Source organism: Castor canadensis, chromosome 8 (assembly GCF_047511655.1).
Source record: "Castor canadensis chromosome 8, mCasCan1.hap1v2, whole genome shotgun sequence".
Taxonomy (NCBI): domain Eukaryota; kingdom Metazoa; phylum Chordata; class Mammalia; order Rodentia; family Castoridae; genus Castor; species Castor canadensis.
Genome location: NC_133393.1, coordinates 100658669 through 100681522, shown reverse-complemented (window position 1 = coordinate 100681522; position 22854 = coordinate 100658669). Strand labels below are relative to the sequence as shown.

Below are 22854 nucleotides of genomic sequence, written 5' to 3'. Positions count from 1 at the left end.
CAACCAAGCAATTTCATACCAATATATACGAAATTTTATGCTATTTCTTTTTAATAGTATTTCACGTCTTCCAGCTCCTTCTATGATGAAACTTATGAAAATTTAATTATATAAACTAGCACTTAAAATAAAATAACCCTAATTGGTAGGTTGTTACTCATAGAATTCTAAACTAGACATTAGTGCTAGAATCATTGCAAATAATGGTGAAATTTACATCTATTTAATGTAGTTTAAAAGGGTTTTTTTTTTTTCCAGTGAGTAAGACAGAGTATTCACAAAGTAAAAATAAATTTTGGTCTCATAAAAAAAACTATCTTAAGTACCTGTCAAATTTGGCTTGAAATTTCCATGATCAATTTACCCAGTTCTTTTGTTATCAATATGTAAAGTTCATCATCAAAAAGCTTAGGGAATAAATATATAGTCTCAGACTCTAATTGGCTCTAAGCTGGCCCTTCCAGGTGGTAGAAATAATCAGACCTGTGAAGCTAACCTTATCTTCAAAGAAGTCTAGACTGAATAAACTCTAATTCTTCAGGGATCTAAGACAAACTGATCTGAAGTTCATTGGTTCCATTGGTGCCCACAGCAGGCACTCTCAAAGTAGCCACTGAGAAGAGAGAGCCTCCTTCAAATATAAGCTATTAAGAAACACTGTACATTGAATCACTATTTGACATACTAAACTCAGGTACATTTGAACTTAAAAGGAGCTGCAAAATGAAAACTACTCTTCATCCCTCTCTTCGTGCCTCACTGTTTACACTGTTTCTCATTGGTGTGCATCTCTTGTTGAAGAGGCAGATTATTAAAGAAAATAATTTGGTTAAGAAAAATATGATCAACAATTTTTTGCCATTCTTGAAGCAGTTCTACAAAAAACATGCTTTCAGTGAGCATGGAGCCTTCTAGATTCAAGGGAAAACAGTAAGTTTGTCCAGAAGGTTATTCCAATATAGGCAAAACTGATATTCCAAACACGCTTTTAGAGCTAATAAACTAAAGGTCATTCCATGAGTTTATTTGCAGGAATTAACAATTTTGGATTTTTGGTTTGTTTACAAATCTTGTTCTATGGCTATAGGTAAACAGTGAGAAGAGTACATGAGTGACCAAGAGAGGAAAACAATAAAAAAACAAAAATCGAGATTTATGGCATGGTATTCATACTTGTCCAGCTTGTAGGACAAGAGGTTCCAGAGAACAGAGAATTAAGGACAAAAGCTAAAGAAGGTATTTTCATAAAATTCTTTGAGACTCTGAATGCAATGATATTTTAGGATTCAGATGGAAAAGACTCAGTCAGGAAACATTTTGTCATTGCTGCCTGTACCTCAGCTTTGGGTCCAGAGGAATCAGTTACTATGGGAGCATCAGAAGACAGGCTTTTTATACAGGTAGTGTATTTTGTTGTTGCTGCTGTTGTTACTCTTTTCCACTGAAAGCATTACAAATGTTGGGAATACAGTAGTGGAAAACCTCATTTGACCTCTTTCAGTTCATGTAATTCCCATAAACATTTGTTGCAAACTTTACAGAGAATTCAAAGTCCTTTCAAAGACAGATGAAGAGTAAAGGGTCAGAAGAAATGGGATCATTACTACCGATCTGCCTTAATTTTAGCCAGTTCATCCATTCATTTGTTTAGCAAATATCAGCTGAAAGTCTAGTATGTGCCAAGCAGAGTGGCTACAGTGAGAAACAAAACAAATTCCCACCTGTGGATTTGCACTACAGCAGAGGAGAGGTAATAAGAATGTCACAAATATAAATAAAACAATTACAGATTGTATTCTATGTAAAGAAAACAAGCAGGGTATTGTAATAGAGATTATTTATCCAGAGATAGTGATTAAACTAAGGTTTTCAAACAGAGATTGGGCAGGGAAAATAAAACACAAAGGAATTCTTGTTTTATTTACTTCTAAACAGTAGGTCCTAAATAACCTTGTTCTTTCCTCCTGGCTTTCTCAACTCAAAACATAGCAGCAATCAGACAACTGATTTTCTGTCTAAGAGAAATAAGACTAGATATAATTTCTACAAACTCTAAGGTTTCTTTTATTATTATCTTTATTTATTTATTTATTTATTGGTGGTACTAAGGATCGAACCCATGGGCCTTGGGCTTATTAGGCAGGTACTCTACCACTAGAACAATAGCTCCATCCATTTTTGCTTTAGTTGCTTTTCAGATAAGGTCTGGACTTTTTGCTGGGGCTTGCCTCAGACTATAACCCTCTACCTATGCCTTTCACATAGTTGGGATTTTAAGTAAGAACTTCCATACCTGGCCTGTTCTTTAGTGAGATAGAGTCTTGCTAATATTTTTGTCTGTGCTAGTCCTGAACTATGATTCTCCTTTCTTTGCCAGCCAAGTAGCTGGGATTACAGACCTGAAAAACTATGTCGGACCTCTGAGGTTTATTTTCAAATCTGGTTAACTCTTATATGCAAAAAAAAAAAAAAAAAAAAACCTGCATTGGTTAAAGCACTGTGTTCTGTGCTGTTCAGACTCAGAGCTCTTGAAGGTTCTCAGGACTAACTCACTCTCTGCTTCATTCTTTCCTGGTTATGGGTGCCACTGACTGAGCCTGTTTCCTAGTCTTCTTTTCTGCTGCCTCTCTAACCATTGTTAAAGTTCAGCTCCTGACAGTCTTGACTATACAGTGGGTTAGCATCACTATCATGCCAGTCTGTGACAGCCAAAAAGTTAGGTCAGAAATTTTTTTTTTTTCAGATTGTCACTATCACTAGTGAACATGGTTAAAATGGACAAGTTTTACAGCTGACACAGTATTAGCTGGGCTTGTCTTTGAATGTAGGTCCTGTCTTTCTCTGAAATGATAATAAGTAGCAATGACTTACATCCTAAGTTTTTATTCTTGAAGGTTAGCCTTCTGAAGTTCTTTCTTCATTCAAATTCTGCATTTATGATTAAAACAAGGTAGAACTTTGTGTTTGCTACCAAGTATTCATTAATTCATTCACCAAACATTTACTGGGTAGCTCACTTTATGCCACAGACTATGCTAGGCATTGGAAATACAAAGACAGCTAAGACATGAGGTAGAATCTGTGATCTATAAGAGAACACAACCTAGGAGATATGAAGATGATTAGACTATCTTATATTGCATGTCATGAGATGAGTAAATTCAGGTTTCTATGGGTTAAGAGGAGGAAAACTTAACCTAAAGGTGATAATAAAGGAAGTGTCTGTAGAGGAGCTAAACTCACTGATATGGCTTGAATGTGTTCTACAAAAGTTCATGTGTTGGTAACTTAACCACAAAATTCATATGTTTATAGTATGTAGAACTGAGGCCTTCAGGAGGTAATAAGTGAGGGAGGGTCCCCAATGAGGGGATTAGACTTTACAAGAAGAGGAAGAGTGACTTGAACTCCCATTTTGCTGTCTCACCATTTGATACATTCTGCCAAATCATGATGTAGTGGGAAGACCCCCATCAGATGCCTGCACTTTGATAATGGACTCCCTAGCTCTACTATTGTAAGACATAAATCTGTTTTTATAAATTTCCCAGGCTCAGGTACTTTTATAGCATCACAAACCAGACTATGACAGTCACACTGAATTGGGCGAGTTCAGTCTCAGAAGATGAATAGGATTAACTTCTAAGAGATGTTGGTGTAGGATGGGATGGGATTAAGAGTGGTAACAGATAACAACAGAATAACAGTATGGTATGTCCTAGAAGTAAGAAACAGTGTGATAGTATGATATATGTATATGGAGAGAATTGAGGGTAAAATTCTCATCTCAAAATTATGCAAATTATATATACTTTTTATTAGCAAGAGAAAAATTGTTTTGCTTGCATTTTTAAAAATGTTCCCAGAGATAGGGTACAGAAGATGGTTGGATACAGCACCAAACTACTTTAAGAGTCTACTGGGTTGTAGCTCAGTGGCAGAGCCCTTTCCTCAATACTACTGCAGTGATCTACAAAAGCTTTGACACAGCAGTGGCCTTGGGCAAGGACAGAAAGACAGGTTGGAGAGTGATTAAGGAACTAGAAATTTTTATTTACTTGCAAAGTGGATACTAAAATTTGAGAAAAAAAAAAGAGGGACCAAACAATGACAGAGCATTGACCTGAGAGATCCACTGAAATCTTTTAGAAGAAGATAACTAAACAGTTTGGAATGAGCTCTAGTTAGTAATAACTTCTATAAATGTCACTGGCTTTGTTAATAAGCATTTGGATGGAAAGGTTTAAAGCTCATTTACAAATTCTATTCATTGTTTATCCAAGTATATCCAGGGTGAATATTACAGCTTGCAACAGGCGTCTGGCTTGTCTGATAAGGCTCTGTTGGAACTATTCCCTCACACACAGATCCCAATTTCATCTTTTTATTAGAATTAAAAATGCCATTCATGAAAAGACTGGAGTCCCACAATCTTATCTCAGATTCCATTGCAAATTCAAAGTATCAATACATTCACAATCCTTTATCAATGAATCTATTTTGAGGAAAACACTAATGACAGCACTAAAACAAATACAAACAATGGACTGTAGGATATACAATTTAAATTTATGATTACTTCTGAGGGGGATAGAGTAATAAGATGAGACAGGAGAGAAACAAAGTCATTTCAAGTGACCTTCTGGTAAATTCTTCAGATGATCCAGAGATGTCCAGATATTCATTATATTAATGTTTTCTGACTTATGACAATATTATGTAAAATCCTTTGTATTTATCAAATATATTTAAATGATACAGAAAACATACAATGATGTTTGTTAACCTACATACTAGGTGAAAATACTTTAACCCTGAGTAGTAAAAGAAAAATGCTGACTTTGTTTCCTATTATCCAGAAATTACAAATTCAGTTCGTAGGGGCTCTTCTTAATTGTTTGTAGTTATTTTTCAAGTACATTTGCTGTGCTTGAATGGGTTAACAATAATAAAAATCTGATAATTACTAAATACATTTTATAAAAATCAGAAGCTACTTGACATGGAAAAGTAAAAGAGCAGGGCCATGCCAGTGTAGTAAAAACCAAAACTGAAATTGTGCTTTTAAAAAAAAAGAAACTTAGACAGCATTCAAATGCACAAATGCTCCATATAAAACAAACTAGCTGAAGTTTTTTTCATCCAATTAGTGAAAGCACATAGTAAAAATGCTAAAAAATGAGGTAAACTGTTTTTTGCTAGAAGCATAATAAATCAGAGGCAAACTCTGTCAAATGTTAGTCACTGAGAACATCAATCTATGCAGTGACTCTGCTGTCCATTTCAGGTTTGAAGCTTAATCATTTCAGGAGCAAGAAAGCCATGAGTCATATTTTACCCAAGAGACACTTGGATACACGTATTCATGCTGTTGCCTTCATAAATTTCTTGACAATTTGCCTGAAGGTCAATTGGTAACAGAATAATAGAAATTTTAGTTTTGAACAGAGCATGTGAAGGCAGATTTAGTGAATATTTACCTTGCATTGTAACTTCGTCTTATGTACATATGCACTGGGAAATATGAGACAGACTGTAAAACTAATAAAACACAATAGTGCTGAGGGAACCTTAATAAGTAAGTGTGTGGAAGCGCTGAATCCACACATCAGGAATTCTGATCCCAGGTCATTTTTTTCTAAAGACTTAGCTTTTTAAAATTATTTTGTATCTAAAGAAGCATAATTTGTTAATTTCTAATCCTTACACAAATTTTATTACATTATGTGTGTTACTTATTCAGACTAGGGTGCAATTATGGTTGATTGCAAATTAAGCCACAAATGACTCCTTTTCCTACATCTACCTGCTTAAATAGTTTCCAATTATTTTTACTCTAGAGCTTGGTCATGTGACTTGCTGGATTAGTTTCTCAGGCTGTCATAACCAAACACTACAGACAGTGTGGCTTAAATAATGGAAATTTATTTTGTCATAGTTCTGGAGGCTTGAACTCCAGATCTGGGTGCCACCATGGATGTTTCTGGTGAGGGTTTCCTCCTTGGATGCTCTCTTTGCCTTCCTTGGTCCAAAAAAAGACTGAGAAAGAGCAAGCCCTCTGGTGTCTGTCCTTATGAAAGCACTAATGTCATCAGAACAGGGCCCACCCTCAGACCCAGTTAATCTCCCAATGTTGCCATCTCCAAATAACATCACATTGGTGGTACAGATTTCAACATGCGAATTTCAGGAGCACATAAACATTCAGTCCATAACACTGGCCAGTGAATCAGACAACAGTAAATATGAAACAAGGAACACTATCAGCCTATAAAGGAATGCACACGAGCCAGCTAAAGAGTGAGAGGCACAAAGCTTTATCCCACCAACACCCTGTTGACCCAGACTTGTTCAGTTATTTGTGAGATGTCCTGAGACTGACATCAGCACTACCACTTTCTAGAACAATTATAGCTAAGTCTTACTGTTTTTGATCTCTGTCTCTCTAGTGTATATGAACTCTATCTTCTGTCTTCTCACATCCAAGTCTGACTTGGAATATCTGAATGCCACCTGAGTCATGGCCTTCCCAATGTATCCCAATCTCTGTAGCATGACTTCTATCCTATCTGCTGAATTCTCTTCCAGCTCCCAATGCATTGGGAGCTTTACTTAAATTCTGGTAACACCTTGCTTTATTTTTGCCATCCTCCTCTTCTTTTCTACCCTTTCTACCCAACATATCTTACTTTAATGACCTGATAACATTCCATGGGTTTTTTGTCTTAACCTAAATAGATCTACTAACAACAACGATAACCCTGGTTTCCTGATAATAAGTATTAATGCAGTTGAGAAATCCCTGCTGCTTTCCCCACGCAACTGGTTTTTGTAACCTAAACACTAGTTCATATGTAACCTAAACTCCTTATAAACTGTAACATGAATAACTGGTTACCTTAAACAGTTCTATTATCAAAGTTCTTCCAGAAAAATAATCCCTCATTTTATGATTTAATTCAAAAAGATTCATCAAACAACTCCTTCATAGAAGGAGTTCAGTGTGCCAGTATTAAGGGTATAATGATGGAACAATATGTAATTCATGTCCTCAAAATGTAAAGAAATCATTTGGGAATAAACAGCAAATAAGGAAAACTGTTTATAACACTCTATAGCAGCTTACCTCAGCTAGTTATCTAAACTATCAAAATAAGAAAAGTATTTGAGTGACATTTTCATAGTTCTCCTATAATGTTTCATAAATATCATATGCCTCAATGCATAGGAGAAAAGTTAACAATACATACAGTGAATGCTTTAGATCCTATGAAAAATGTCATTAAGACATAATTTTCTCATGAAACTATAGTCTTTGGTAATAATTCGTGTGTAAAGTAGTATAAAATAAGCAGCCTGAGGAGATCATGAAGATATTTTGGTTGAGTTTGGATGATGACCATGATTTATTCAAGTTTCAAAAAATAAGAAAAGTGATCCACTGGGAATGTTCGCAGAAGGTTACCAGCAAGAGAGGTGATGGTGTCTTTGGAGAGCTAACAGATCCAATTGATTCCCTATTTAGTCACCAATGTGGCCTCAACAATTATCACAGCAAAGAGCAGGAGACACTGAACTGATGCAGAATGAACACACAGTTTCATCCACATAAACTATTTCCAACATTAAGCTCAGTGTTTTAGGTTAAGAAATTAATATTGAGACATTTTCTTCATATTTGAAGAAAATATGAAGAAATTTGAAGGCTTAATTTTTCTCAGTATTAAGGAATTCTCTATTATTCATTCAATGTACATTGATGACACAGTCTTCTAGTATATTTTAGAACTTGCCTCAAGAAACAACTGAATTTATTTGCCAATAACTGTCAGAAAAAAAACAGCTCAACATTAGTTATGCCAAAACCAACTCATCATTTTGGCAAATGTTCTACACCCAGATATGCTCAAAATTCCAAATTTTATAGGAGCCTTTTAAGTTATTTGAAGATTTCCTTTTGGGTTATATGAGATAGTTATTCATTACTTCTAAGACTTTTATAATATATTGAGAAGAAAGCAAATTAATTAGATGTTAAGGTAAATCATTTTATTGACAATAAAAGTAGATACACTAGCAATTGCAAGTCAAAACACCATATTCACTGGTGTTATGGTTTAGATCTGGACTGTGCTCAAAGACACCTGTGGTCAAAGAGAAAGCTTGGTTCCTAATTGACAGCAATCCAGGTCCCTTTCTCTCTCTCTGTCTCTCTCTCTCTGTCTCTCTCTGTCTCTCTCTCTCTCTCTCTCTCTCTCTCTCTCTCTCTCTCTCTTTCATTTCCTAACTATTTTAAGGTGAGAGGTTTTATCTACCACATGTCTCCTGCTATGATGTTCTATCTTATTATAGACCCAATGTGACAGGGTTAAGGGCTAATGGACTGATACCTCAGAACCATGAGCCAGAATATATCTTTCCTCCTGTATGAGTAATTGTCTTAGGGATTTTGTCACAGCAATGGAAAGCTGATGAACCCTTACACATTTATAAGGACCATAGTACACTACCTTACTGAGTTAAGGCTTAATTTTTCTCAGTATTAAGGAATTCTCTATTATTCATTCAATGTACATTGATGACACAGTCTTCTAGTATATTTTAGAACTTGCCTCAAGAAACAACTGAATTTATTTGCCAATAACTGTCAGAAAAAAAACAGCTCAACATTAGTTATGCCAAAACCAACTCATCATTTTGGCAAATGTTCTACACCCAGATATGCTCAAAATTCCAAATTTTATAGGAGCCTTTTAAGTTATTTTATTACAAAGGTTACAGAAAATACTATTTTGCCTACAAATATCTTAAGGCAAAGTCAAGTCTTTTATGCTTTATAGTGTAGGACTCTATGGCTTCATTAAAGCTTTAGTTCAAATATCTGAGTAAGTCCAAAACTACATTTGAATTAAAGTCCTTGGATTATTGTAAAGTACATAGATGGAAACACCTTCTTGTAGAGATGGCACAATCTTCCATCAGGTAAGAATGCAAATGTGGTTCTTTGATTTTTATATAACAATTTCATTTTTGTGAACTACACAAGTAGAGTTCAAACCAATCTGATTCCAACAAGAAATATAGTGCTATCAAGCACTTCCACCTTGATCGTCTCCTGTTCAGCTTTAGTCAAGTCACAACAGACCAAAAATCTCTGCAAATGTACACTTGGATATAACTCCTTTGCATAAGCAGGTGGTGATGAACAATAAAATCTGAAAAGAAAAATCAAATTAAGCAACCAAAATGATGAGAATGACAGTAACAAAAACAATAAACATCTCTACTTCCCAGAAATGGAATGGAAATGCAGTGTAGTGAAACCATAGGAATGGAAGCAGTCAATGAAGAAGTTCGTGTCTTAGGGGTCAGAAAAGACTCCAAATGCCCCATGCAAGTTGAAAAAACCTGTCACTGATGCAAGCCTTATATGGGCCTAGGCCTGAGTGCCACACACTCAACCCTCCTGAATGAAGAGAAAAATAGACCATTACCACACCCACCTGGAACTATCTTTCTATCTATCTATTATGGTCAACGTACTTTATTTTCTAAATTAGCATATATTAGTCGCACAGGAGTGATTCATTGTGACATTTCCGTATATGCTTACAATGTACCTTGGTTAAATTCACCCACACCATCAGTCTCCGTCATGCCTCATCCCCAAGTCCCTTACTTAAAATGATTTCAACAGGTTTCACTGTTCTATTTGCTATAGGTACATAAAGTACATCAACTATATTCACTCCCCCTTTACTCCCTCCATTCACTATCCTCCACTGGTACTCCATCCCTAAGAGGACCTGTTTTAAAATCCTGTTCTTCACTGTTAAGTATATATTCATTATTCAAAGGAGTTTCACAATGGTATTTCACCAGTGAATATGCTGCACTTTAATCAGATTAACCCCCTCTGTTACTCTTCCTTACCCTTTCCCCCATCCCCTATTATTCAACAACTTCCAGTGTGCTTTTTATACCATCTTCCCACATAGATGCAATGTATTTCAAGATTCTTCACTCTCTATCATTCTCTTTTCCTCTCCTTCCTCTAGTCCCATTGAACAGTCCCACTATTGCAAACATGTTACATATATATACACATTTATGTTTGTATTTGTGTATGCATTTATCTTCCACACATGAAAGAAAACATGTGACTTTGCCTTTCTGATCTGGCTTACTTCACTTAACTTGATGGTCTCCAGTTTCATCCATTTACCTGCAAAAGACATAATTTTACTCTTCTTTATGGCTGAATAATACTTTATATACTTATATGAAAATAGAACAACGAAACCTGTTGAAATCATTTTCAGTAGGGTAGTATAAGGGAGAATGACGGTGGGGGTGAATTTAACCAAGGTATATTGTAAGCATATTGAAAATTTCATAATGAAATCCCCTATATGTTAATAAAAATGTTTAAGAAAATAGAAATAGTTGACATACACATTAATAGGACAATAGATTAAGTTCACCTATTTATAGACTGGAATATACAGAAATTAAAATAAATGAGCTACAGTATCTTTAGCCAACAGCTAATCCAAATCAAACTACATTGAGATAGCTTTCTCACTTTCAAACAATAAAACATAATGTTGGAGGAAAAGCAACTTTGTAACACTGTTGGTGGGAATGTAAATTAGTTCAACCATTATGAAGAACAATGTGGAAGTTGCTCATAAAAACTAACACTAGAGCTACTATATGATTCAACTATCTTTGTTCTGGGTCTATTTCCAAAGGAAGTGAAATCAGCATAACAAAGATACATCTACATGCCCATTACTATTGCAGCACTGTTCACAATACCTATGATATGGAATCACCCTTGTTGCTCATCAACAGATGAATGGGTAAGGAAAAATGGTGTGCATACACAATGGAATATTATTCAGCCATTAAGAAAAATGAGATCCTGTTATTTGCAGCAAAACAGATGGAGCTGGAGGACATTATGTAAGTGAAATAAACTAGGCAAAGAAGAACAAACGTCACATGCTCTCACTTATCTTTGGAAGATAAAATTAGTGGACTTGACAACTGAAAAGTGATTACTAAAGACTGTGGAATGTGCAGGGGGCAGGGTAAGAGACAGTTTAATAGGGAGAGAGAAGGGAAAATCAGATCCTGCTGTACACATGCATGGAAATACCAGTTTGAACATCCTTATTATGTACAATTAATATGTTCATTTAAAAACAGAAATAATACAAAGTAAAAATGCATAAGACAAAGGTAGATGGAACTGTCACAAGAGATTAACAGTGATTAATTGACTCTGTACACTAAGTGCCAGACCTAAGACTCAAACCCAGGTCCCTGAGTGGAGAGAGTACAGATGAATTGTTGGAGAAATTGCACAGGATGATCAAAGTCTACATATTGTGAAGAGTTCAAAGTCACAGAACTAATGGAAATGGGACACAGGCCAAGATAACTCACTTAGAAAAGTCACTGCTGTTGTATGTCTATATATATCTGTATGTATAATCAAACAAAGTTAGTCAATGTAAAATAAAATAAATGAGCTAAAGCTGTACATTTGAACAAAACCAATTCAAAGATATTTTAAATAAATTTTTATTAGATATTCATTACACAGGGAAATATTCATTATACAGGGGATTCGTAGTGACAATTCCGATTAGACTTATACTGTACATTAGTTACATTGCCCCCATCGTCTCTCGCCCTCAGGCCACCCCCATCCCACTTAAAGCAATTGCAAGTGATTATTTAGTTCTGTTTCATATAAGTATTTGAAGTCCATCAACCATATACTGACAACATTTGTTCAAAAATATTGAACAAATAAAGCATGTAGCTTTTTAAAAATACTAACTGCATGAGACCCTGGATTTGATACCAGTACCACCACCACAAAAAAGAGGATTAATTCAATATGATACTAATATATGTGATCTGTGGAGTTTGTAAAACTTCATAAAGTATTATATATGGAAGCACAAAACTATGCAAGGAGAATGATAACTTCAAATTCAGGAATAGCAATGCAGGTATATAGGAAAGACCACAGAGGACCCTCTTGTCTGATGGCTTGGATTCCCTTCAATTCTTTAAAAGGCTGACAGATTTTAAAATTTTATGGCAGAAGAAACACAGCCAGACTGCACTGAAAGAAATAAAGACAGGGTGAAACAAAGGAAGAAACTCTGAGGGGAAAATCATGGCTGTAGTTCCAGAACACAGGGTCACCTCTAGGAGGCAGGGCCACTACTCAGGGCTAAAAGGGACAGAGCTGCTGTCCAGGAATAGGGAGCAGGACCATGCTAATAGGCCCAGAAAGTAGAGTATCAAGCAACAGAAACTTATTCTCCAGATTTTATCACCTGTGGAATTTCCCTTACTAAGTTGTGAACTTGCTTTACACCAGTGAACATTTTCCTATCCAATTTCTCCTCTTTTGAAGGAAAATGTCTATTCTTTCTCTACCCCATCATTGTATCTTAGAAGTAGATGAGTTATTTCCAAGGTTTCACAGGCCCATGGATGGATATGGGATCAACTATTCTCTAAGTCTGTCCTGTAACTGATTTAAATAGAAATTGGACTTAAAAGTTAATGTTGGAATTGCTAACATAGTTGAAGATTTTGGGATCAGGTGAGCACATTTTGCACATGGGAAGGACTTGTATTTTGGTGGAGAGGTCAGAGGCAGAGTATTATGCCTTGAATTGTGTTCCTCAGAAACGATATGTTGAAGCTTTCACTTTAATATTACAGAATGTGACCTTATTTGGAAATAAGGTGTGTTAGTCAGCATTCTCTTACTATAACAATCAGTTATACAAAGAAAGAAGTTTACAAAGAAAGAAGTTTTACTGTGGCTTTAGTTATACAGATGTCAGTCTATAACCCTGGTTATAGATTGATTGGCCTTATTGCTTTGGGCCTGTGGAGGCACATCAAGATAGGAATATGTGGTAGAGAATAAAATTCACCTCATGGCTAGGAAGCTAAAAAAAAGAAAGAAGAGGCTGTATTTTTCCCTAACTCCTTCAAGGGCATGCCTACAATGACCCAACACTTCTCACTACTCTCTATTCATAAACTTTCTACCGCCTACTGACAGAGCCACGCTGGAGACCAAGACTATAATACCTGGGTCTTTGAGGGCATTCCAGATAGAAATGTAGCATAGGGTCAATGCAGATGTCACTGGTTCAGGAAGGATCATATTGGAGTATGGTAGCTTCTCATTCAGTATGACAGATGTCCTTATAAGAAAGATGACCACATGAAGACACAGAAACATGGGGTGAATATCATGTAAAGGCAGAAAGTTACATTAGAGTTACACCACCACAAGCCGAGGAAAGCTTTGGTCTACCAAAAGGTAGAACAGAAGAGGAAGATTCCATCCCCATTAACTTGCCAGAAAGCAAAGCCCATCTGACACCTTGATTTCAGACTCCAAGCCTCCAAAACTGAATGAAAATAAATCTCTGTTGTTTTATGCTACTCAGCTTGTGGTGCTTTCTTATGACAGCCCTAAGGAGTGTTTGGTAAGGATTTATCATCTACCAGATGAATTCTCACATAAATTCACATGCTTCTCAGACTAACAAGTGAGAGAAGCATTACTATTGTTATAGCCCCCATTTAGAGCGCACATAACAAGAGATCTTATAAGTTATGCAATTTGCCCATGATTTATAAAGTAAGCCAACTGAGCTACAGAGATGTTAAACTAGGTTTTCCATCACTTGCACTTTTCATAGCACTGAAAATGTTGATACTCCTCTTTCTATCCCTGTTAGAGAACCTTAAATCTTATACATTTGTGTGTGTTAACATCTATGGGTAACTGCCGCTTTGGTGAAATTTTCTGCAGTTCGTGAAGGATGTCTAATAATGGGCTAAAGAAACAAAAAAAATTGATAGTAATTTGATTTGTATATTCTCAGTAAGAAACTGACAAGTGAACATCCAAAGGCCATGGTGAATTAGAATAGCAGCTACTTATGAATATGTGCAATCCAGTTTCTAATATGAAATACCTAACGCTAAAAACTGAATTGAACAATATACTATAATATAGTAAGAAATCAGTACACGGCCACATTTAAAAAAAAAAACAGTCTTAATTGTTGGAGTCTCGAACAAATGTTTTTTATCAAATCAATGATTTTTTTATCTTTAGATTGCAGACTGTTTCAAAATTTTAGTGAAGATTTTTCATATTTACTTGTATACTTTGATTTTAATCATATTTTTAATTTCCTCAGTTAGTGAAATTTTAGCCACCTGACTATTGAACTTATTATGAACTTTATAGTATGCCTTTAATGTGTACCATAATAAGAACTGGAGATATTCTCATCTTTAAATTTGAGAAACTCCTTTTGTATATGTAACTTAAATATACCTATGTAAATCCACACATAGAGGATGGAATTATGTCAATTAAACAAATATATAAATTTAACAATGCCATGGGTTAATCAGAAAATATCACTATACAATCACAACTTAACTGGGCATACTTAGTTATACTTTAAAATGGAAATATATTAAGGATTAAAATATGATTTCCCTTTCAAAAACAGCATGAGCAGTGACTAATAAGTCATTAACTCCATTTGTACCCAGTAAATAGAGAATTTGATCCCAGTCCCCAAAATTGTTACTTCTCCTCTGTGGACCCAGTTCTTCATATATAAAATAGATGTTCTTCTAGATTCCTCCTAGCTCCAAATTTCAATTGTAAAGTCATCAATCATTGCCTGACATTTAATTTTAGTTCAGGAAAAATATAAATGGAAAGCTACATATATAGTACCAAAAAATATTCTAGTTGTTGATGTTTACATGTCTTTATGGCTTGAGTCTAACACAATTTTTCTTGGCTTAGGATACTTGTTGAATAAAGACAAAAGTGGCCAGACACTTTAGAAAGAACCAAAACTCTCTGCATAAATTTATCTAATTTGTGATTCAGTGACTTAAGCAATAGATAGTTTCTGTGGAGGGTTCAACACAGAATATGGTAACTCTGTAAATGTACAGAATAGATACTTTTATTTTTAGCAACTAGTTTTGAAGACTGCAAAATGTCTTTAATTACATTGAAATCATACAGGTATTATCACCTGAAATTTAACTGTATAACTTCAGAGTTTTCCATAAGACCATAACAATGTTCTGGTACCAAATTACTTAACCCCATAAAAATTTTATTATTTTATCAGCAATCAAACATAAATATTTACAAAAGGTAACAGTTTAGAATATAAGAAAAATAAGGAACCTCCAACATTATGTAACACCAAAAAAATTTTACTAATACTCTCATTTGCAAATTTGCAGTGTTAAAGATTTTAAAGTTTCCCTTGCTAACCAAGAGTAGGCAGACTAAATAATGTACTCTACTATTTAAAATAATTATGATTAGTGCACCTTTCAGCCAGGATTAAGAACCAGAATAGTTAGTTTTATAAGAATATTTAAAAATTCCCTTTCCCAAATGTAAGCACAGATTCTCTCATTTATACTTCAAAAGTGATTTCTTTTAAATGAGGCAACATTTAGTACATTTAGATTTTTTTCATTCTTCTTTCAATAAGCTAAGAACATGAAATCAAATAACACTAAAGAATGGGGGAAAATCACTTCTATAACCTAAAATACAGTTAACATGAGAATAGTTCGTATAATTTTAAAGTTACCTGAATAGAAAGAATCAACTGGAGTTTGTTACATTCTCAGGGCTCAGAGCTGAGAACAGAAGCAATTGATCATTAATTTTTGGCCAGAAGCAAACTTGCACACACTTGTCTCCAGAGATCTCTGCTTTAACTTTCCTTTTCTTGTCAAATAGGGGAAAGGTATCCTTCTCTCTTCTTGAAGACCTTGCTTTGACATGCACAATTAGTTCATACTTTTCACAGTGTATCTTTCACAGTGTATTGTAAACTTGGCTTAAATATATCCTGGGTCAAAGAAGGTGACCATGTCTGGCAGTCTGAATTGCTAAATTTAATCTTCTGATTTTCTTTCTTTGAAGTTGATGTAGCCACATTTTCAAGTGTATTTTCCACCATGTGATTTAATACCACGTCTAGAACACATTGCAAAAGTTCTATACAATATAGTATATTCATGTGTCAGTGAATCTTAGCAGAGTCTGAGGGGAGGGAACTGAGCAAGTTATGAAAAATAATGAAGAAGCCAAGGTCATGTCTTGAAACCCTTAAGGGCCAGTGAGTTTCACTTTGTTGCCTTATCATCCTTGGTCAGCCATTCTGTAAGTACATGCCCTCTGTCACACAGGGTGCCCAACCTAAGAGTGTGACAGTAAATATGATGGTGGATCAGTGGGGCTACCTTTGTGCTTGAAGAAACTACAAAATAACCTTTGGAGAGATGAAGGAGCTATCATGTACTGGGTGCTTCTCATATTCTATGTAGGCATTTTGACAATCTCCATCCATTACCTTATTTCCTAAACCATATAAAATAAGCATTATGATAAAATATTTTAAGTATGGGGACACTGAGGTTTAGAGTTTCAATTAATTATATAATGTCATATATCTGGGGAGTATCAGTTCCTAGATTCTAGCTCTAGTTTGTCAGGATTCAAGGCCAATGTTAGCCTCCATTAAACACAGGCTACCTTCTCCTTAATCAATGTGTAAGGGGCATATGATTTCCCAGTAGAACTGAGCCTTAATCAGCAGCCACTTTAAAACATGCTTCCCAAAGATTTTTAACAAGCTACATTTCTTGTTTCGTTTTGTTTTTGTTCTTTTTTTGAGACAGGGTCTCACTTTATAACCCAGGGCATCCTCAAACTCTCTATCCTCCTGCCTTAGCCTCCAGAGTGTTGATATTAAGGCATGACCACCATGCCTGGCTATCAAGTTACATTTCAGAATGAATACAATGGTTACAAAAGCCAAGTAAAACATGAATAACTTTCAGAAATTTCCTCTAATTTGTTTAACCAAATAGAGCAATTGCTTGTATGAAATATGTGGTGTTTCCATGTCTTCTTTAGAAACCTTATGTTAAAAACTAAAATGAAATAAAAGCAGAAGGAAAATTGTACTTCCATAAACTTAGACATAAATGGAAGTTTTAATACAGTGAAAAAATTATACTATGGATTTTACAATTATGTAGTAAACATCTGACAATCAAAAGATGATATCTTTACTGCTGAGAATTCCTTAAATCCATCTTTGTCACAACAAAACACAGTGCTCAGTAGCCAGTGTTGAAGGACAGATTACTACAATTTAGTTTAATGAGCTTAATTGCTTTATTTTCGATTTTAGAACCAGGCAACACTTCATTTGTAAAATAGAGTCAGTGTTTCTCAATGGTCTGAGCAGAGAGGCTGGTTTTATGGATCGAGAAAGATGGATAAAAGCAGAAACAAGAACAAAAAATGAAGTGGTCATTTCAAAGTTACTTTCCTTGTAAAATGGGGACATAGAGATAGAATGATAACAAAATAACTGGTTGGTTAAAATCAGGTTACTTTTAGTTACCTTTTTTATTCTATGAGGAATAAGGTCAGAGGGAACTTCAATATCATGCCAACTGAAACCAGCCTGTTTAGGAAATTTGGCTGTTATCTCTCTAATCTTGACTTGCCAATTCAGATAAGCAGCTTAGTTCACTTTTAGTGACATGGAAATACTGGGTCCTGGATTCCAACTCAAAACTCATGGATACTACTTCCAAGTAGCATGGGTGACTCTATTTTGGTATTTAGCCTTTTGTGTTGGAGCCCAGCACAGAATCTTAGTCTAAAACAAGGCCTCCTATAATTTGCTTGAGATAGAATCACATATATAATTCAAGTGATTAATCAATTAAATATAACTTGACTTTGTACTCTGTAGATGCAACTCGAACTAGTTTGTATTAAAAATGGTGACATAAAAGAATAATATTTCAATGTTTGTTTGCTTTATTAATTAGTTTTATGTAATGAAAACATGACAATAACACTTGATTTTATCATGATGATTATTAATGTTAGTAAGCAACACAATTATACCATGAATGTAAGTAACTTTATTAAGGTCTAAACTGTATAATTAATATTTTACTTAGTAGTATTATAAGAAATTCTAAAGTTGCATAAGAAGAGATACAAAAATATACCTACACTTGATATGCAAAAATTATGTAATGAAGAAATAATTTTTAGATATCTATAATAATAATAGCCAGTTATAAATAAGATATTTTATTCTTATTTTAGTTATTGTTTTGCTTTCTAAATGTATAATTGAGTTTTTCTTCACAAAAGATATTACTTCTACTAATATTTTAAACATACGTTTTCACAAATCTACCAAAAACTCAAATTTACCTAAAGAAACAAATTAAAGGTTAATGTTTGCTGCAGTAGGAAAAAAATTGCAAATATAACTCACTTTAACATGCAACTTTTGTAATCACAATAAAACCTCAACAACTGGGCTCTTCTTTCTTTTTTAAATGTTGGAAGTTGCACAGGTAAGAGATAAGTGCCACTGAGCTATACTCCAAAATTCATTTTTGTTTTTATTATTAATAAGAAACGTATTCTAGTTGAAGTTGAGCAACCAAATTCTCTAGGATGTGAGATAAACACAGCCAAGTGTGTTGGCTACACATGCACCTTTGAGAAAAACCAAATGCAAAACAGAATGGCTCACTGAGCTCAGGGGAGAAAATGGATGAAGGTGACTAACCTTAAACCAAGGTTACACATTCTCAAGAGAAAGTCCAAAAATATAATCACGCAGATTTTTTTTTTTTTTTTACATGCCGGTTTCTAAAATTCTTCAATAATGTGGATAAAGGAGAGAGAGAGAGGAAAATATAGTCTTAGAAGAAAACCTCAAGGAAGAGCATGTGTGCTCTTGTAACAGCAATTCTACATTTGAAACATGACAGGAAGTTCTTGGCAATCGATTTGTTTACAATAGTCCCAAGATTCATGTGGCATTTGCACATTTCCCTTGTGAGATTCTAGTGTTTTTCACATTACGACTACAAAGTTAAAACTGGATTAATACGTAAAACCTAAAAAGTTTTCATCTGAATAAAAAGTTCAAGAACTTCAAAAGAACAGAAAACTGAAGTACGCATTTGGAATGAGGAACAGCTGAAAATGGTCAGAAGCCACATAAACCAAATCCCTCAAAAACACGATGGGAGTCTTCTATTTGATTTTCTTATCTGCATAAAATATTTTATCCTATTGTTGGAAAGACTACCATAGTTTTAACGTGCTTTGAGAAACAGTAACTGTGATTCTACTTCCTGAATTCTAGAATTATAACGGAATCCAAAGTTAGCATACACCAGAAAAAAATAATACAAGTTCATTCCCTAAGTTAGTTACTCTTCAGAGTCATAATGTAAAAAGGAATCTTTCATTTTAATCTCAATAAGGACAACAAGAAAAAAGACTGCAGTCAAATTTGCATTATAAAACAATTGCTTTAAATTTAAATATAATGGAGTGAAAGAGGATGGTCATAAACACAAAATATATAAATTTTCAATCATTTTAAGGGATTCTACCTTCATCTAAACAACAATGGCACATTAACAGAACAGAATTGGAAGGATTATTTGAGTACATGGAACAATTCAGACCTTTCAAATCTGGTGTGATGTTGCAAACCTGTAATCCAGCACTCAGGAAGCTGAGGCAGGAGGATCTGGAGCTCTGAGCTATGTAACAAGATCCTGCCTTAAAAAGTCAGAAGAAAAAGAAAAAAGAAGTAGACCTTTCCTTCCTTGACTATTACCCAGTCAACAGAAGATCCTACTATAATAAAGGAACCAGGTTCAGGCAGTGCATTTAATTTCCACTTAGCTCTCTGCCACCATCCTCAATATGCACTGTGGTCTCACAGCCTTCTACTAAGTGTACCCATACTCTGTCAGTGACTCAGCACAGCCTTATCATCAACAATGTCTCCTTCTCTATAAAATCAAAGTTGCCAATCCCTAAGAATTTTACCTCCACAAGGACTAAAATCTATCTCTTTCCCCTCACTCCCCTAGGTACCATGTAACTTCAATAACTACAATAACCTCCCCCCCATTGTTATCTCAGCATCTAACTCTCTACTCACATACCACAAACACCTGGCCACATACACACACACACACACACACACACGTGCTCACACAACACACATGCATGCATGAATGCATGCATATAATACATGCATATTATAGCATAGAAGATATGCTATAAAATATAGTAAGATACAGAGTATGGCTTCCATTTACTGCTATAGCCAAAAATACTTGTATAGGTATTTTGACATGCGTTGGCTTTTTACAGACATTTGTAAAGTAAGAGGCTGTTATTTATTCAGTTATAAAAACTACAAAGGCATTAATCATTAACAAGAATTAAACAGAATTGAAGACAACTTTAAGTCTAGTGGTTCCATCACACTCACTGGGCATGAGATTCTTCTATTCATCAAAACCAGTTTATAATGAAAAAAATTTGTTCCTCAGTCATTATAAACTTGTTTTAATGAAAACCTGTAGCTGTCATTATTTTAAAAGTAACCTTCACATGATGATGTCTGGAAATAACAAAAAAAGAAATTACCATGAAGTCCATGGCAGAGATAGTTTATAGGAATCATATCCATGCTCTAGTCTTGATAAAGTCCCATGGCTTCCATGTTCTCATTCCTTTCTGGGTATTTCTCTGTGTACACTAGATCTTCATGATGACCTCCTCACCAGGAGACAGAGGACATAGACCTCTTTACCCTTGAACTTGTATTGTGACAGGCCCTAGCTTCCTCACTGGGCTCCACTCGCCTGTGGAATGAGCTGTTTGTTAGAAAATGTAACATACTCTTTACTTGCAGTCCACTTTGAAACATTTTTTGTAAGACTGGGTTTTTTTTAATTATTTATTTGAGTTTTAGAAAGCTTCAGTTCAGACCTACACTCTACCTCTTACCTTGAACACTTGCCTAACCTCTCTGAGACCCAATTTTCTTACCTATCTTGTGGTTTCATATTTCCTTATGTAGACACATCTGTTAAAACAATGCTTCAGTCTATTCCACAAATGATTGCAAGGAAAAAAAAAAAAGCAAGTTTGGTGAGATCATTTCTGAGCTCTTTTTTTTCCAGGTATGTTTTACTACAGAGGAAGTACATTCTAGTTTGGCCAACACTATATGATCCTTTTACTAGGAAAGGTTCTGTCTTTACAAAGGGAGATCTCATTTGAGTACATAATGAAGAAATATCCTCCAGTCCAGTATCAGTTTTAAAAATTAAATAGATGAGTGGAAGAAGCTAGTTGTATCTGTTTTTCCCTTTGTGTTTAATTAATTAGTTTAAACAACATATAGTGATTCGCTAGCACACAAAAAGCCACTACAATATAAATAGTATGGATGTCTAGATTAATAAGATGAGTTCTCTTTTCTCATACAATCACTTTCCTGAGGTGGAAGACAGATTTGTATATAGTTAACAAACTAGAATTATTAAAGCTAAAATAGAGGTATAAGATATTATGGGAGCTGTCATATCTTATAGAACCTTGCGTACTTTCATTCATCTTCACACACATTCACATATATACTATAAGAGAGAAATCATAAAACTACCTACTCCAGGCATTTGCTATCACATCTTAAAGTTGTCAGATGTGAGGATTTGACTGTCAGCATAAGTCATTGAAGTGTTCATTCCCTTACATCTCAAAACATTATCCTCACTATTAACTAGATCTTCCAAAGACACATTAGCAAATATGACTGATTCAGTCACAACAGGAACTCTCAATTCATTATTTCTGGATCTTGTTATGAATGGAAAAAGTTAAAAATTTAGTTTACTATTTTTTCTTGGGTTTAAGATACTGTCATAAACATAAAGCTGGTCTATTCAGCTTGAAAGTAAAAGCCTAATTTTTATTATTAGCATTGATGCCAACCTACATGATCAACATTTTATGTAAAAGACATAACAACACTGAGTGAGTTAGTGGTACTCTTCATAGGGAGAATGTAGTTGGGTATGCTCAGCCTACCTCTCTATTGATTTCTTGAAGTGATTTCAAGGGAGAGAGATACATAGAGGTAAAGAAAGCATAGCAAGATATTTGGAATGTAATGTACTTGACATCTGCTAACTCACTGCAGCGACTTTTTCATATTTTCCAAAATGTTCCTCTTTTTCTTCCCTATTCTTCTTTTGACTTTTGGATAAAGTTAAAGCAGAAACAAGAAAGAGCAATAGCCTGTGTAGGTTCAGTGCTCAAAAAGTTCTCTGGCCATCTGAAGATGTATACATTTTCATAATTAAGTTCACTGGGGAAAATCCCTCCTCCACATTTCTGTGATTTTTATCTGTATAAAGGCAAATGAGATGCCAAGTAGTGAATGGTGGGAAAATGGAAATGGAAGGTCTTCACTGAAGGGTGAAAGATGTCCAATGTATGTGAGACAAAACAGAAAACACATTTATAACTAGTAGCACATGGTGTCATTACTGAAGTCCTTTTCTTAACTATATACCCAATAGGTCTGTGAGTAAAGAGTTTAGTATCTTACTCAAAGAAGTGGTATCCTTAGTATTTCAACTGTCTGTGTGCAGAAGGTGTTTTGTTTGGATTTTTTTCCCTCTTATTACAGAAAACCTTGGGAGTTCAAAGACAGGCATAGACATCATGTTCTATAACACCAACTCATAAATAAAAAGTATATAGGTAATCCTGGCATACTGCTACTGGTCTCTGAGTGTGGGGAACTAGAAAGAGCAAACACCTTCCCTGACACTATGGCTAGAATCTATGCTACTTCAAGGATCACTGGT

General features: G+C 34.8%; 1 protein-coding gene across 14 annotated transcripts in view; it reads right to left on the bottom strand.

Annotated features, from left to right (window-relative positions):
- The window catches only part of LOC109686449 (monocarboxylate transporter 2), a 182333-nt gene that overhangs the window by 99035 nt on the left and 60444 nt on the right, over nt 1-22854 (bottom strand). The window contains exons 1-2 of one of the 14 annotated variants that reach the window (XM_074083794.1): nt 15702-17073; nt 13135-13250 (exon numbers count right to left, since the gene is read on the bottom strand). The exons of 12 other annotated variants lie outside the window; for them this stretch is intronic. The gene's annotated coding sequence lies outside the window, so the exon portion shown is untranslated. Of the gene's footprint in view, nt 1-13134; nt 13251-15701; nt 17074-22854 lie in introns of those variants that run through there. One more of the 14 variants, XM_074083795.1, reaches the window with a different exon arrangement.